General features: G+C 51.4%; 1 protein-coding gene and 1 pseudogene across 1 annotated transcript in view; both read right to left on the bottom strand.

Moving 5' to 3' along the window:
* BCR (BCR activator of RhoGEF and GTPase) overlaps window positions 1-18115 on the bottom strand; it is a 119166-nt gene that overhangs the window by 63668 nt on the left and 37383 nt on the right. The window lies entirely within an intron of this gene.
* LOC113912415 lies at window positions 9435-9670 on the bottom strand (annotated as a pseudogene).

The following is an 18115-nucleotide window of genomic DNA, read 5'->3' as shown; positions in this document are numbered from 1 at the left end:
AAGGCACAACGCCGATCTCCTTGAATCCACCCTGACCCCTTACTGGACAGGAACTTCTTTTTTTTTTTTTAAAGATTTTATTTATTTATTTGAGAGAGAGAGAGAGAGAGAGAGCATGAGATGGGGGAGGGTCTGAGGGAGAAGCAGACTCCCCGCTGAGCAGGGAGCCCGATGCGGGACTCGATCCCGGGACTCCAGGATCATGACCTGGGCCGAAGGCAGTCACTCAACCAACTGAGCCACCCAGGCGCCCACTGGACAGGAACTTCTAAATGCTCATTTTTCAGACAAGAAAAGGAGTCTCTGAGAGAGGAAGAGGTGGAGCCTAACTATGCCTGGGTCCACCTGTGTGACTTGCCTATCTGGGCACTTTTGGAAGACATTTCTAAAAGACCGAGGCTTTTAGACACATATGACGCGGCGATTCCTCTCCAAGACCTATAACCCAAAGGAGTGAGAACAGGTGTTCAAAGCCAAACTCGTACCGGGATAACTCAAGCTATGTTCAAGCAGCATTATTCACAACAGCCAAAAGGTAAAACCACCCAAATGTCCATCAACTGACGAGTGGATAAATAAGTTGGGGTGCATCTCTACAACGGGATATCATTCAGCCTTCAAAAGGAAGTTAATACCGATACAGGCAATCACATGGACGAGCCTCAAAGACAGGATGCTGAGTGAAGGCAAATCATAAAAGACCACAGCTTGTCCAATTCCATTTATATGAGATGTCCAGAAGAGACAAATCCATAGAGACAGAAAGTAGATCCTTAATGAGTATGGGGTTGCCTTCTGGGGTGACGGAGGTGTCTGGGAACTAACCAGAGGTGGTGGTCTCACAATACTGAATACACTAAATGATGAGTTGTTTGCTTTGAAATGTTTAGTTTTATGTCATTTCACCTCAAAAAAAAAAAAAAAAAAAAAAAGATCTGTTTTCCTCTGTTAAAACAGGGAACCCGGAACATCATCCAGCTGTTTCCTGAAGACCAAGAACATCATTCCGGACAGACGTCAGTACTGCCTGGCACCGTAACTCCAGGCCACCCACAGGCAGACACAGGCTGCTTTAATTTCTAAGGTATCTGGTTGGTTTGGGTGGTTTTTCTGCTTTCTCCTCTACCCTCAGGCTGGCAGCTGTCCCTTCTTGCATCTACACCAAGGGGGGGTCAAAATTCTTTATAAACAAGACGCCCCCCATCCAGTTGGACACTGTACCCTGGCGAGAGGCCTGCTGTCAGAGCCCCTGGTTCTGGGGGTGAAGAGTCCTAGGATCCTGGGGGCTTTCAGCCTCTGTGCTGCCATTCAACAATGACATCACCAGGCTAGTGTGGAAAGCCCTGGCTGCCCGGGTAGTGGGAGGTCACGGTCCAGACCAGCGTGGGGTACACAGAAGGCCCTGGGGCTAATCAAGTCTCCCCGACAGGCCAGAAAATGCCAGCTGGGAAGGGCCTGAACCTGCCCGGCTCATGGCCTGATGCCTCAGCTCCAGGCAGCTCTAGATGCCCTGAACAAGGCTGAGCTCTCTTGGAGGAGACAGGCTGACTAACACAATAGCTCTTCCAACCGGGGTTTGGGTTCCAGCTAGTTGGAGACTGAATCACCACAAGGTCAATGTTGCGGGTGACTTTTAGCAATAAAGACTGCATGCCGCCAGTGTGGGCAGACAAGGACTCCCCAATCAGCATCAAGAGAGCTGTTAAAAGATTTTCTTCTGTCTTCAAGGACCCACCTGTGCCTAGAGCTCTTCGATCCTTGAGGAGGGGAAGATCGCTTGTGTTCTGGGCCTGGGGCCGGAACCAGATGCCGCCAGGGTGGGGCAGGCAGAGGCAGGAACACCAGTTGGGAAGCTGGAGCCATCCGCCGCTGGATGATGTGATTATTATTCTTTAGCACCACCTAGATTCTTCAACAAGGTTCAGAAAGATTTCCTGGAGGCAGTTTGGCCTCAGACAATCAAGCTGATGTATTTAGCGAGTACCCAACATTCAGCCAAGATGTATGGCACTTCTATTTTCTGCTGGGCACTGTGCTGGGTATGTGACGCCAGGCACCACAGCCCCAGCCCCGGCCTCTAGGAGCCAGCAGAATCCCAGGAGTCACATGACATGTGCATCATGGCAAAGCTACCCACAGGGGGCACTCAGACCCTCAGGCAGGGCAGCAGAGACCATCTCCCCAAGGAAGTAACTACTCCAAGAACTAATGAAGTGAGAGAGGCAGACACTGGCTCCCCCCCCAGAACATGAAGGTGGGAAGGACACTACAGTGGGCTGAATGGTGGCCCCCAAAAGATACATCCACAGCCTAACACCTGGAATGCATGAAGGGAACTTATTTTGGTAAGAGTCCTTACAGATGTAACTAAGTTCAGGACTCTGAGATGCGATCACCCAGGATTATCCAATGAACCCTAGATCTAATGACAAGTGTCCTTATGAGAGACAGAAGAGAAGGCTGTGTGAAGCTGGAGGCAGAGATTAAAATGATGTGGCCACAAGCCAAGGAATGCACGGGGCCACCAGGAACTGGAAACGGCATTGAAGGATTCTCCCCTAGAGCCTCCAGAGAGCATGACCCTGCTATACACCTTGATTTGGACTTCTGCCTCCAGAACTGCGGAGCACACAATACGCGTCGTTTTAAGCCATGAGGCTATGGCCCTTTGTTAACGGCAGCCCTAGGAGACTACTACAGGTGCTGTCCGTGGCCCAGAAGTGCTGCCATGGGGTCAGAGAAGAGACGGCTGGCTCCGGGAGAGGCCAGAAGGGCTTCAAAGAGGTGAGGTCTGTGTGGGATGGAAGAACCACTGGGCCTTCAACCAGGAGAGGGGCTGCAGAGGTGTCCCATGCAGGGGCTTCTGGGAGCTCATGAACAAGGAAGGGCTGGGAAAGGCGATAAGCTGCGAATGAGGCAGGAGCAGTGGGAAGGAGTAATTCTGAGAAGAGCCTTGGGCTTTGGGTCAAGGACCTGAGGCATGATTTAGGAGGTATCAAGGGTCATGGAGGCCTGGACCAAGAGGGGGCCCAGGGAACACAGGCAGGTGACACTCTGGTAGCACATCTGGGTGTGGCGCTGCAGCTGGGACCCAGCTGGAGGGACCCAGCTGGAGGCTTCTGTGATGGTCACTCCAGATGAATGGGTCGAGGGCCTGGTTTCAGGGGGAATGGACACCACGACATCAAATGCCACGAACAGGCCCAAACTGAGCGGACTCACATGGAGAGGAGGAAAAGCAAAGGGGACGCTGAGTTTCTAGCACCCAAGGCCAAGACCTGGCTGCAGGCAATTGGCCAGAGGAGTCATGGGGGGTAGGGAGCACAAGGCAGGAGAGGAGAGCAGAACCCTTCAAGAGAGGATGGCACTGAGGGCAGGACCGTGGTCTGGGAGCAAAGTGGGAAGTGAGGCACATGGTCACTGCACAGCTGCGGGCACCCCCCTCCCATTCTATTCCCACTTTGAAGAGGAAACGTGGAGAGCAAGAGAGAAAAGATGGTGGGAAGGAAGGGCTTCCCCGCTCTGGTGGTCAGTGTACAGAGCCCAGGCCAGGGCTGGACCACGGGCAGGCGCTCACCAGGGGTGAGCTTAGAAGGGCAGGAGGAACACCCACTTTCCCCACCTCCACCTTGGGAAGCCTGGGGAGACTCAGGAAAGGAGGTACACATACACCCACATTCGCAGCAGCATCATTTCCAATGGTGGAAAGGCAGAAGCATCCCAAGTGTCCAATGGCAGATGGATGAACAACAAAATGCAATGGACACGTACAATGGAGTATTACTCAGCCTTAAAAAAAAAAGGAAGTCCTGCAACATGCTACCACACAGTGAACCTTGAGGAGATTATGCCAAGTGAAATAAGACAGTCACAAAAAGACAAACACCCCATGATTCCATTGATACGAATGTATTAGTTTGCTGGGGCTGCCTTAACAAAATACTACAGACTGAGTCCATGAAACAACAGAAATTTATTTTCTCACAGCCCTGGAAGCTGGAAGTCGCCAATCAAGGTACCAGCAGGGCTGGGTTCTGGTAAGAGCTCTCTTCCTGGCTTGGAGACAGATGCATTCTTGCTGTGCGCTCATATGGCCTTGTCTTGGTGGGCGGAAAGAAAGAGGGTGCTAGCTCTCGCTGGGTCTCCTCTTATAAGGGCAGTAATCCCATCATGAGGGCTGTCCTCCTGATCTATCTCCCAAAGGCCCCACCTACAAATATCATGTTGCAAGTTAGGGAATCAACATATGAATTCGGCGGGGGGGGGGGGGGGGGAGAACACAAATATTCAGTCCATGACATACGTGTTACCTAAAACAGGCACATTCATAGAGACAGAAAATAAGAGTGTGGGCTGTCAGTGGCTGGGAGGTAAGGGCAGGGGGCACTTATTGCTCAGGGTGTAGAGTTTCTGTTTGGGATGAAGAAAAAGTTCTGGAGATAAGTGGTGGCGATGGCTGTACGACAATGTAAATGTGTCTAACAGTACTGAATTATACATTTAAAAATAGTTAAGATGGTAAATTTTATGTGAACCACCCCCAAAACAAACCCTAAACAAAAAACTAAAGATCAGCCAGGTTTAGAAATCTTTAAAAAAGAAGAAAGTAGTACAGTGTTATGCGCTTAACCGTGTCTCCCCACCGCCAAAATTTACATATTGAAGTCCTAACTCCCAATACATCCAAATGTGACCTTATTTGGAGACATGGTCTTTTTGCCAAGTTCAAATGAGATCATTAGGTTGGGCCCAAATCCAATACAAATGTTTCCTTATAGAAAAAGGAAATTTATTTTATTTTATTTTTTAAGATTTTATTTACTTACTTAGAAAGAGAGAGAAAGAGCACAAGCAGGGGAAGGGGCAGAGGGAGAGAGAGAATCTCAAGAAGACTCTGTGCTGAGCACAGAACCCAGTGGGGCTCAATCTCACAACCCCAAGATCATGACCTGAGCCGAAACCAAGAGTCGGAGGCTTTTTTTTTTTTTTTTTAATTCTTCATTTGAGAGAGACACAGTGAGAGAGGGAACACAAGCAGTGGGAGTGGGAGAGGGAGAAGCAGGCTTCCCGTGGAGCAGGGAGCCCGATGCAGGGCTCGATCCCAGGACCCTGGGATCATGACCTAAGCCGAAGGCAGATGCTTAACCGACTGAGCCACCCAGGTGCCCCAGAAAAGGGAAATTTAAAGACAGACCAGCAGATAGAGAAAATGTCACGTGAACATCTACAAACCAACAAAACAAAACAAAACCAAAAACAAAAACAAGAGGCCTGGGACAGATTCTCCCTTACAGCCCTCAAAAGGAACCAACCCTGCCAATACCTCAATCTGACTTCCAGCTTCCATAACTGTGAGACAATAAATGTCTCTTGTGGGAGCCATCCAGTGTGTGGTTCTTTGTTACGCAGCCCTAGGAAACTAATACATAGAGTAACTGTGGAGATCAGGTACCGGCTCTGAGAAGCCGCTTCCCACCCAGAGTCTTCATGGTCAATGACTCACCCCCTCATGGAAATGGGACTCTGTCCAGCCGGCCAGCTGCAGCCACCCGGGGGCTGTCCATGCTCAGCAGCGCATCCACAGCACCTCCACATTCCGGACTCAAGACAGCAGAGAGAGAAGAAAAGAGCAGCCACTGTGCCTCACGAGGTCAGAGGGCAACAGGCCAGCCCCGAGCCTCACAACCCTGCAGCCACCCAACACATTCACGGCCTCCTGGGCTCTTCTTAACCAGTGCTGCTCTCCCTCAGAAGCTAAGCTGTTGCAGATTTGCCCCAGACTGTGCTACTCAAGAACAGACCAGAACTACCAGGGTATCTTGCAACTGTACAAATCAGAAATTCTAGAAACCAAGCATTCTGGACCCCTCACACACAACAGTCCGCCAACTGCCCCTCCCTCAAGTGCAGAACAGGAAGGGTGGGAGACCTGAGTGAAACCCCAGCACCTTCTTCCTTCCTGACCTCAGGACCTGACAAGGGGAGCTCATTTTGCACCCTTCATCCTGCTCCGAAAGGGGGCTTTATGCACACGTAAGGAAACTGAAGGTATTAAAATGACAAGCTCACAGCACCCACAAGTCAGAGACCAACACTGGGAATAGACTGACGATATGCCTGTGAGGCTGTTATGTGCTGAATGTCCATGTCCCCCCCGCAATTCAAATATTGAAGCCCTAACTAAACTCCAATGTGATGGTATTTGGAGGTGGGGCCTTTGGGAGATAATTAGATTTGGATGAGAATCTAACCTCACGAGAAGTTTTGAGAGAGTAGGGCCCCATGATGGGATTAGTGTCCTTCTAAGAGGAAGAGACACCAGAGCTCTTTTTCTCTCTCTGATATGTGAGGACACAGCAAGAAGGCAGATGTCTTCAAGTCCGGAAGAAGGTCTCCACCAAGAACTGATTTGGCCAGCACACTGATCTGGGACTTCCCAGCTTCTGGAACTATGACAAACCAGCGTCTGTTGTTTAAGCCCCCCAGTCTCTGGGGTTTCGTTACCGCAGCCCTGTTCCATCCTCAGTGGATTTCCAAGGCCCAGGTTCTTTCCACTGGGAGTCACAGACTCCCCACCAGACAAGGGAGTCTTGCCCACATTCCTGCCCCGGAGAGGCATAGCTCTGGATCAGTTTTGGGGGCTAGTCTGCAAATCTCCCCTCTGCTCTAGTCCTGGGTTACCCCAATCTACGACACTCCTGAGAGGTTCGCTGGCTTCTAGATGCAAAGAGGGGAAGGCACCTGGGATGCTGGCCTGAGTCAGGGGCTCTGAGACCTCTGTGGGGGCAACACACAGTCACGGCAACAGACACTGTCCAGGTGCTCGGCCTCAAGTCCTCACACCACTGCAAGGGAGCTGATACCTTGTCTCACATGAAAGTTGAAGGTTTGGGACTGGAAGCAACATTCCCTGAGCCCCACGGCTAATGAGTTGAGTTGAAAGGCAGGGATCCAGCCAGGCAGGTGTGCTTGGCCAAGGCCACCTCCTGGAGGTTCTGAGGGTTTAGCCCCACCCGGAGCTCGATCCCTGACTTCAGGCATCCTGGGGATGAACCGGAGGTGAGCTGGGGCAGCAGGGGTGAGGGGGGATATTTTATATTCTGCACCAGAACCTGAGATGCACCCAATGTCAAAAGCCAAGGAACAGACCAGGAGGCAGCAGGGTCTCGAAGTCTAGGACAGAATGGCTTTTCCCCTTCTGTGCACTTGAATCAAGTGGCCAGGAACTTTACCATCCTTGACCTACACATTTGGAAAAGGAAATGTAATTCCTCTGTTTCCAGACTCCACCCCCCCGCCATATCCAACCTCCAGGGCCTTCTTCCATCATGCCGGGGGGAAAAAGACAACAAACAAACTGGGATTACCGTGGCCACTCGGAGGCTCGTTTCATCTCTTGATGTTCCCACCAGTGAAATGGGGATAATGACACTCCACCCTCACACCCTGAGGGGGTGACGAGCAGGTCACCTTTCCCCTGCCAGAGGGAAGAGGCATCCAGAAACATAAGCATCATTTATCATAATTATCAGAAGCCTCGGCTATTCATGTGGTCCAACCTGTGAAGCTCCTTTCCAGAAAACCGCGTATTACCTCTTGCCTGACTTCTCCTAGGGTACTCAGCATTACCTTCTACTTCCTTGTAAGACTGAAGGCTCCACTTTGGGAAAGGTTGTGGGGCGGGGGCGGGGGGTGGTGGTGGAGAGTGGGAGCTCACGTGCTTGGGGCTACTAGGAAGATTCTTCTCTGGGCCGCAAACCATGTGTCAGCAGAACCCATGGAACCCACCGGGCCTCAGGCCGCCATGGGTCAGAGGGTGACCCTGGCAGGGTGATCCCATCCATCTGGCCCGCTGCAAAGCCCACCAGGGCTCCAAACGGCAGCCCCACTCCGCCCTTCTCAGCAGCCCATTGCTGGTCTACCAAGGAGGCTGTGGCCCTCCTCCGTCCCACAGGTGTCTCCTGCAGCCAGGATCAGCGGGAGCAGAGCTTTCCCCATTCCCCTGGGGCTCAGAGTCCACAGGCCACAGGCTCTCTGTGGAGCACAAGGCCTTGAGAACAGCTGAGGAACGAGCCAGAAAACAAGCCAGCAAGGATCTCTGTCCAGATGAAAGAGGCGACAGAGGACTAGCTTCGGCTCTTGACCTGAAACTTGAAACTGTCATGTGGGAATTACCACCTATGGTGATAATCCCAGTTGTCATCACAGAGTGACAGCCTGGTCCGGGCTCCATGCTCACCCCTCAGCCAGCCAGGCTTGGGAACCAGGCCCAGCTCCCCTCTTGCTTTCCCCGGCACTGGCACCATGGGAGGAGGCAGGATCCACACACCCGAGACACCCCCAATGGCAGAGCTGCCAGTTGCCCACTCAGGCCTCTATCTCGGTCACCGGCCAGCCCAGTCGGAAGACCCGGCAGGTCCCGATGAGGGTCTGCGGTACGCTGAGCTCGGAAAGCAAGTCCTCCAGAGATGGACTCAAGCCACAGATGGGGTAGAGTGGTCCTTAACCTGCACCACAGAAGGCCCTGGGCCCATCAGGCGTACACATTCTGGGAGGAGGCCCTTCCCTCAGGAATCCTGGGATCCCAGGGGAAACAAGGCATCTGGAAAGGCTCCCAGAGGTATCCGACACCAGCTGTGAGCCTGGCGCTTCTCCCAGAAATACTGCACATGGTAGAATAAGAGCTTGGTTCAACTGGGTCACTCTGCCCAGGAATCACACTATCAGGCTGGCACCTCATTCAGGTACTTTCGAGGGCAGAGAATTTGAGCTCAGACCTCCCAGACAGACCTGAAGAGAACGAGGCCGATTCCTGCTCTTCACGACCTTGACTCTAGCCCACTACCTGAGGTAGCTTTCCTGGCATCTCTTCACCTCCAGAGTGGGCACCGCCATCCCCCGTGTAGAGGCGGGCAGTGGCGGCCCAGTCAGATCACACATTCGCAACAGCACGTGGCACACAGCAGGCATCTAATAGGTGCGTGTCCCCCCTCAGCCCTTGTGAAAGGACCTCCGACAGCTCTTTGCTGTGCCCACACGGATCTTCCCGGTAGGAGGCATGTTCTGTCTTCTTAAAACCAATCTCGGCGGCGCAGGTATGTTTCCCCGGTCTTGCCTTAATCCAGCCTGAGCCCTGCTCTGCTCTTGGCCCGGAGGGTGGGGAATGCCGCTAAAAGACCCGGGGGCAAGCAGAAGGTCAGGCTGGTTTCTGCACGGCAGGACCCTGACCACCTCAGAGCCACCAGCTTTCTGAGAACCCAGCCTTCGAAAGAGGCTCCAGTACGAAGGGGAGGACACAGCCATGGGGTGCTCAGGGCCCACGGGACAGCAGGAGCCCAAGGAACCCGTCTGGAGAGACCCGCCTTTCTCTTTTTTGCGGGGGAGGGTTTACTATTTATTTATGACAAATATCCCACGTCCGTGATCTCCTCCAGTCAGAAGTTCTTTGAAACGATGCCATCGGCCTTGGCCAGCTGGAGGATGGAGTCATTGGACTCACCCATCCTGCGAATGGCCCCACAGATAGTGTAGGTTTTGAACTGGCCATTGAACCTGCCCGTCACCTTATCAACCTCGGCCACGTTCATCTGGATGGACGCGTGGTCCTTGGCGCCGACGATGCGGTTGCTGGCACATACAGGTCCATGAACTTGCCGGCGTTGTTCTGCATGTCGAGGGCGCGCCTGCTGCCACCACCATGACGAGACCCACTTTTCTCTAGGGGATGTCAGAACCTAGGCAGCTGTGCCCAGAATGGTGGCACGTGCAAGGCCTCAGAGCTGGGGTAACAAGGTGACACACTCGGACATACACGCGCACATGCCACATTCCAAGTTTCTAGAAAGACCCACGACTCACTGGTGACATAACACATCCCTTCCTTTTGGCAGCCCCCCCGGAATGCCTTCGAAGACGTCGGCCTGGACATTTACGCTCTCTATACCCTGTGCAGAGGGTTCCCTTAATTGGAGAAACACGTACACAGGCTATACCCGATAATCGAACCCAGAACGCAGGCTGGTGGCAGAGCTGCTCTCAGGGAATTCAGAGCCAGAAGACCCGTGAAGTGAAATGGGAACCGAGCCTCTGTCCTCAAGCCCACTCTGGTTTTTATCCTTACCGCGGCTGAGAGGAGTATCAGGCGCAACAGGCTGCAGAGCCCGGAAGGCCACTGCTGATCTTCACCAGCCTGCCCCCTGAGTGGTGAGGGCCCCCACCCCCCAACGCTCCATTCTGGGCCTCAACTCACACCCTCTCCATCCAGACGGCCTCCCTGGGCCTCTGAGTTCTACCAATTCTTCAGGGCCTACTGCCCCTATAAACCCTTCCCAAATGTGACTTAACCTGACAGGCACCTCCCGCCCCTCTTATGGGATGCTCTCCCAGGTTCTTTTTCCCAATCACTGCGTGTAAGAGCTTACCTGGCTTCTCACCTACTTTACAACGCACATCGAGTCCCTCCTAAACAACTCAAGCTCCTTAGGACACCCCACGTCCTAAGGCCCCTGACCACCCAGGGACCATTTGAAAAGGCACCGTCCCCCGCTCGACTTATTTTAGCTCATGGATCACCCCGCCTCCCAGGGCGTAGGTCAAAATAAACAGACAACCACCCATACACATAACCACCAACATGTGGGGTGCCGGGAAATATGAGATTAAAGGCAAGCCCCCTTCTTTTTAAGCTGGTAAGATACATAGTAAAATTTCCATTCACTACCTCCAGAGAGTCCAGCTGTGCATGGATCTCTATAAAAACACTCACTCAGACAATCCCACAGCTGACAGCCATCCGGAGGACTCGGCCCTGAGTTTCAGAACATCTAAAGGGTGTGTGGGTTGAGCTCATCTCTGAGTCACAAAAACCGAAAGTGATTTTTTGGGTCACTGACAACCAAGAAAGCCTCCAATGTCTGCCCACTGAACCCACGTGCCCATGGCCTAACGACTGATTTTCCAAGGGCCCCTGGCTGGCACAGCTCCTGCAGCAGGCGGGGCCACTGTGCTCTTCTGAGGACCAGAAGGAAAGAGGCTGACAGACAGGGGACCGGGGCGCTAAGAGCCCAGGTGCCCACTACGTGCACACACAGAGCCAGCACTTCACAGGCATCATTGAACTTGAGTCTCGTGTTTTGGGAAAGGGGGGGGGGGAAAGCAGCGATGGTGTCTTGTTTCCAAACAAGAACAGCCTGTCACCACCGGGCGGAGAACTGCTGCAGGCTGCCTCTGCCAGGAGAAGGGCCAGTGGGAACAGTGTGGAGATGCTGCTGGAGCCCGGAGCCTACACAGGCTGCTGGGAAGCACATTGCAAGAACTGAGCATCCAAGTGGGGAGACGCTGCCTCAGGCAGGCACGCGGGCCCTCGGGAGGCTCTAATGCAGATACTGTGCTCTGGTCGGGGCCCTGCCACAGACCTCAAGAGGTCCCAGAAGACAAAAGCAGGAGCAGAGGAGCCCCAGAGGGGAGATTTTCCACCAGATCCCAAAAGTCTGGAAAGATTGTTCTCTCCAAGGCTCTGGACCCAAGTGCAGGCTGATAGCATTTGAGCTGATTTCTGTCCCTCAGCATTTTCCTCCTGTGTCTCTGTGTGTGTAGCATGTGTGCACATCTGCGTAAGTGTGGCACGGGTGTGCGCATGTAGCATGCAGCTGCAGGCGTGTGCAACCACCGAACGGAGCCTAACCCAGCTTCTCAGGCGGGCAGCTCCTGTCTTTACCAAACCGCCACAGGACAGCGGCCCCTCGGCCAGACCCCGCCACATGGTCCTCATTAATAAGCCCTCCCTCCACCCGGTGACCCAGCGGCACTCACAATCCCTCCCATCGGGCCGTCTCACCTCGAGGCTGGGGCAGGACAGGGCCACGAGTGCCCCCAGGTGCATGAGGCGGGCTTGCGGCTGACCAGCCACAGGGACAGAGAGCTGGTGAGCAGCCGAGTGGGGCTGGAACCTCAATCCCGGTTAGGCCCCACCTGTCCCCAGGTGACAAGAGCTGCCACCCCCAGGCTGGGTGCACCTGAGCTGCTGCCCTGACGCAGAACTCCTGGGCAGGGCGGCACGGATCTTGGCTCAAACGCAGTCCTACCACTGCCCTGCTGGGTGACCTTGGCAAGTTACTGCATCTCTCTGGGACCCAGGCTTCTCATCAATAAAAAGGATTCAGCTGGTTGGCAAACCCTGAGAAGGTGCCAGGCACTGTGCTTGGCATACTGCAGCCTCCAGGATGGCACCTGCCCAGGGGCACGGGGGGTCCTGGCTTCTATCACCCAAGCTGGGCCTGAGGCTTCGCCATCAGCAGGCCCTGTCCTTGGCTGAGCGCTGGGTCTTGAGGCTGTCAACTGCTGGGGAGCCGAAAAAGCAACATAAAATTAGGAAATAGACCTAAGGTCGGAGTTACTACGCTGACAGCACATCCTGGGACAAGGTGGTTCAGCGACTGAAGGGTGGTGGCCTTCAGACAGACCAAGGGTGCCCTCGGGAGCAGGCAGGCACGGCAGGGCCACGGAAGAAAGCAGGAAGGGTCGAGAAAAGAGTACAGGAAGACCCTCAAAGACTTACAAACTCGCCTGGGACGTCCTTCCCCCACCTGCAGCTCTAGCCAGGGGTCAGAGTCTCCCTCTGAAAATGGGGCATAAATGTGGGAGCAGGCGTGGGTGGGGACATAACTCGCAGGCCCCATGCTCCATGAGCCCCACCAGATGGTGCAGGTGGCCCAAGTATCCAGGGAAGAACGCAACGTGCATTCTTGCTGGATTCCACTCCCGCGGCGGGAAGGGGGTGGGGAGAACACAGCCAGTGCAGCCTCCACACGAGGCAGCCTGAGTCCACAGCACCCCTCCATGCCACAGCTCCACCCAGCATGTGCTGTTGGTTCCTATACAGAAGAGGAGCAGGGAAATCATCTCAGAAACAAAACCCCTCCTTCCCCATTCCTGGACACCCACAGCGTGCCAGGCTGTTACAGACCTCACTGCTAATCCCAACACAGCGCTGTTAAGTTCCTAGGGTCACTCCCATTTGACAAATGGGAAAACAATAGCTCGCCTGATGCCATCTGTCCTGTCAGATGGTTCTGGATGCTGTGCTCCCCACTCCACCTGTGGCCCCCGCTACAGAGAAGCTGGAACCCCACACCATGATGGAGCACATTCCACGAAGGAATGCTATGTGTCCATGACAACTGCACAGGGTGGGTGCTCTAGGGAATGACAGCTGGATGTAGGGCTGGGGAGCAGGCTGGTGGGAAGGCAGGTCTTGGCATGCAGGACAGGCGGGAGCGGGGAGGCAATTTCTGGGATCCTCTGGCCAGGAATTCCCGATCTTGCCAAAGATCTCCATGCACTTATAGCTGGAAGCCTTTCTCTTTCTAGAAATGCAGGCAGTTATACCTACCCTGTAAGAACCTCTGAGTGGGGCCACAGAAATCAACAGAAGGGCTTGAAGCAGAGCAGGAACTGAGCAAACCAGGGTCGGATACTGCTGAGTAAACCAACAAGAAGCAAAGAAGTGCTTCTGGGGCATCACAAATTGGAAGCTGCTAGGGCTGGTGGGGGACAACACCAGAAGGTCCGGGCCTGATCTGCAGTGCAAGTGTCCGTGGGATCGGGCTTGGGGGCAAGTTACTGGGGGAGGCAGAGGTGACCAGCTCAGGTTGCACCCCTCTAAATGATGTCTAAGGATAGGGGCCAACCCCAGGGAAAACCACCACACACAGAAAGAAGGAAATTCAAAGGCAGAAGCTTGAACTTCCAGTTCCAGGTGAGATGGAGCAAGTACACTCCAGGTTTTCCCACTCACCACAACTACAAACTCTGGACCAAACATAGGAAATAGCCATCACGGGACTCGGGAAGGCAGCTGAGAGCAGGGGCACCGGGTGGGCATTTTGGAACTGGAGGGACGCCCCAGAAGGGCCTTCTCGGGTTTTCTGTTTGTTTTATAACCTTTCTTTCTTTTAGAGCAGTTTCAGGTTCCTAGCAAAACTGAAAGGAAGCTACAGATTTTCCATAGGCTCCCTGCCCTACTCATGCCCAGCTTCGCCCATTATTAACATTCCCCACCAGAGGGGTGCATCTGTCACAGCTGATGAAGCTGCATGGATACGCCCTCATCCCCCGAAGCCCGTAGTTTGTGTTGGGGTTTGCTCTTGGTGTTGTGGGGTGCATGGGCTCGGACAAACCACTGCAGTATCGCACAGAAGAGTTGGGAGTTTCTGCGTGCCATCTATCCCAGCTTGGGCACTAGAGTAGCCCAAAAGTGTCAACAGGCACAGACAGAAAGAAAAAAAAAAACCCCAAACAACAGAAAAGCCTCCTTTCTCTGCACAAAGGACTCGGAAGGAGGGATTCAGTGAATTAAACTCTTAATCTCACCTACTGTGCTCCAGGTGAACACCATCAATAGCGAGGCACCCCCTTCCCCTTCCCACAGACACAGCAGCAGGGGCCCCTGGGGTGGAGTCCTGTGCCCTCTCCACTTTATACTAGGCGAGTGCCATCAAAGAAGCAGAGTCCCTGTTGCCACCGGTATGGTGACAGCATGGGGAGGGTGGAGCCCAGCTTTCTAGTCAGGACCTGGGGAAGCAGAGAGTGTGGGACAGATCGGGGAGAGGAAGGAGCTGGAGAACGGATCCTTCAAGTCTGTGTGTGAAGCCCTTGGCTCACCCCCAAGCTGCCTATGTGTGAAACCACTTGCATCCAGCCCAGCACAGGTTTGGGACCTGAACTACAGGGGTGAGAACTGCTACTACTGCCCAGCTTGGAGACTGACCCCCAGCTGGTGCACAGCAGGGTGGGTGGTGGAACCAGAGGCCACAGAAAGTGGGCTAGGATGTGCGGTCTGAATGGAACTGGGTTGACTGGCTGTTTAAACAACTCCATCAACATCTCCAGAGTCTCAGAACATTCAAACTGTCCAGGATACGATCCAAAATTACTCAACAAAGAACTCGGAAACCTAAGTTGTTAAAGGAAAAGGCAACCAACAAACATCAACGCCCAGAGGACCCAAACGTTGGAATAATCAGAGTAACATTAGAATCATGCTCCAAGAAGTAAGGGCAAAGACTCTTGAAGCAAATGGAAAGAAAAGGAGTCCTCAGCAAAGAAACAGAAGCTATGACAAAAGAACCAAACAGAAATTTTAGAACCAAAAAACAGCATCTATAAGAAATTTCTTGGAGAGGAATTCGGTATCGGAATGGAGATGACAGCAGAATCAGTGAAAAACACAGATCAATAGAAGTTATCCATCCAAACAACAGAAAGAAAAGAGTAAGAAAAAATTGGAGCAGAAACTCAAGGATCTGTCCAACGTCAAAACATCTAATGTTCATGTCACAAGAGTCCCAAAAAAGAGACTGGAACAAAAAAAGTATTTGCAGAAATCATAGCTAATTCCCAAATTAGGTGAAGGTCATAAATGTACAAATCCAAGAAATACAGTGAACCCCAAACAATGAAAACCACTACCAGACACATCAAAATCAAAGTGCTAAAAACCAAAGATAAAAAATCTTGAAAGAAGCCAGAAAAAAACCAACATACTACATACAGGGAAACAAAGATTCAAATGATTGTAGATGTCTCACCCGCCATTACAGAGGTCAGAGGAGGGTATTATAATAATAATGATGATGATAATAATAATAATGGTAATAAAGTGCTAGATAAAAAGAACTGTCACGGGCACCTGAGTGGCTCAGTCGGTTAAGTGTCTGCCTTCAGCTCAGGTCATGATCCCAAAGCCCTGGAATGGAGCCCCATGTCGGGCTCCCTGCTCAGTGGGGAGTCTGCTTCTTCCTCTGCCCCTTCTCCTGCTTGTGCATGTGCTCTCTCTCTCTCAAATAAAAAAAAAAAAAGGAAAATGGATTAACCACCCCCCCGCCAACCCAGAATGCTATACCCAGTGGAAATATCCTTCAAGAACGAAGGCAAAATAAAAACCACCTCAGATGAAAGAAAACTAAGACTTAACCCATAGGATGCATTTTGAATGTGTGACCTTCAGAACTGTAAAATAATAAATCTGTGTTGCGGGGCACCTGGGTGGCTCAGTCGGTTAAGCGTCTGCCTTCAGCTCAGGTCGTGGTCCCAGGGTCCTGGGATCGAGCCCCACGTCAGGCTCCCTGCTCAGTGGGGAGTCTGCTTCGCCCTCTCCCTTTACCCCTCCCCCTGCTTGTGCTCTCTCTCAGATAAATGAATAAAATCTTAAAAAAATAAATCTGCATTGTTTTTAAGCCATTTAAGTTTATGGAAATTTATTATGGCAGCAATAGGAAACTAATTCATGTGGCTTTGACCATAACGAAATTAAAAATCAGTAACAGAATGACATCTCGAAAAATCCCAAATATTTGGAAATTAAACAAGACACTACTAAATGATCCACAGGTCAAAGAGGGAGTCCCACGGGAAACTGGTAAATGGTTTAAAGGGCATTAAGATAAAAATATAACATATAAAAATATGTAGCATGTAGCTAAAGTAATGGCCAGAAGAAAATTTATAGTATCAAATGTTTATATTAGAAAAGAAAGGTCTCAGGCACCTGGGTGGCTCAGTTGGTTAAGCATCTGCCTTCGGCTCAAGTCATGATCCCAGGGTCCTAGGATCGAGCCCCAGGTTGGTCTCCCTGCTCAGCGGGGAGTCTGCCCTGCTCGTGCTCTCTCAAATAAATAAATAAAATCTTAAAAAAAAACAACAAAGGTCTCAAGTCAATAATTTAACTTTCCATCTTTAAAGATGAAAAGAGCAAAATAAACCTGTAAGAAATAATAAAGGCAGAAAACAATAAAACTGAAAACAAAAAACCCAGAAAAATAATTGAAAACAAAAGCTGATTCTTGTGGTAGGGAGGGGATCAATAAAACTGATAAAGCCAGATTGACCAAGAAAAAACTAAAGGACACACAAATTAGTAAAATCAGGAATAAAAGAGGAAATATAGCGATGGATCCCACAGACATCAAAAGGAAATCTTACAAACAACTTCACGCACATAAATTTGACAACACGGATAAAATGGGCTGATTCCTTGAAAGACAAAAATAACCAGAACTCACTCAAGAAGCAGGTAACTTGAGGGATGCCTGGGAGGCTCAGTTGGTTAAGTATCTGACTCTTGATTTCAGTTCAGGTCATGATCTCAGGGTTGTGGGATTGAGCTCAGCAGGGAGTCTGCTTGAGATTCTCTCTCTCTTCCTCTCCCCCTGCCCCTATCCCCACACTCTCTCTCTCAAATAAACAATTTAAAAAAAAAAAAACTTGAAAAAATAAATTAAATTAAAGGAAATAGATAACTTGAACAGTCCCGTGTCTACTAAAGACAACAAATTTGCTGTTGAAAAACTACAAAAACAAACAGAACCCCCTTGAGGTCCAGACAGTTTCACTCCCAAACATTTAGAAAGAAATAATACCCCCCCAAAATAAAAAAAAAGAAAAAGAAATAATATTCTTTACAAGCTCTTCCAGGAAATAGAAAGATTACTTCTAAACTCATTTTATGACGCCAGTATTAGTCTCATATTGAAACCAGACAAAGATAGTACAAGAAAAAACTACAGAGCAGTATCTGTCATGAACCTTGGATACGAAATGCTCAACAAAGGGCGCCTGGGTGGCTCAGTCGTTAAGCGTCTGCCTACGGCTCAGGTCATGATCCCAGGGTCATGGGATTGAGCCCCGCATCCGGCTCCCCGCTCCGAGGGGAGCCTGCTTCTCCCTCTCCCACTCCCCCTGCTTGTGTTCCCTCTCTCGCTGTGTCTCTCTCTGTCAAATAAAAAAAAAAGCTCAACAAAATACTAGTAAATGAAAGGCAGCAACCATACACACACACACACACACACACACACACACACACACACACAGTAATATATCACAACCAAATAGAGTTTTTTTTTTTTTAAAGATTTTATTTATTTGAGAGCGAGCGAGAGAGAAACAGCATGAGAGGGGAGAGAGTCAGAGGGAGAAGCAGGCTCCCCACTGAGCTGGGAGCCTGATGTGGGACTCGATCCCAGGACTCCAGGATCATGACCTGAGCCGAAGGTAGTCGCTTAACTGACTGAGCCACTCAGGCGCCCACAACCAAATAGAGTTTATTATCCCCTGGAAT

The sequence above is a fragment of the Zalophus californianus genome, chromosome 14 (assembly GCF_009762305.2).
Source record: "Zalophus californianus isolate mZalCal1 chromosome 14, mZalCal1.pri.v2, whole genome shotgun sequence".
NCBI lineage: Eukaryota > Metazoa > Chordata > Mammalia > Carnivora > Otariidae > Zalophus > Zalophus californianus.
This window is presented reverse-complemented; position numbering and strand designations above follow the sequence as displayed.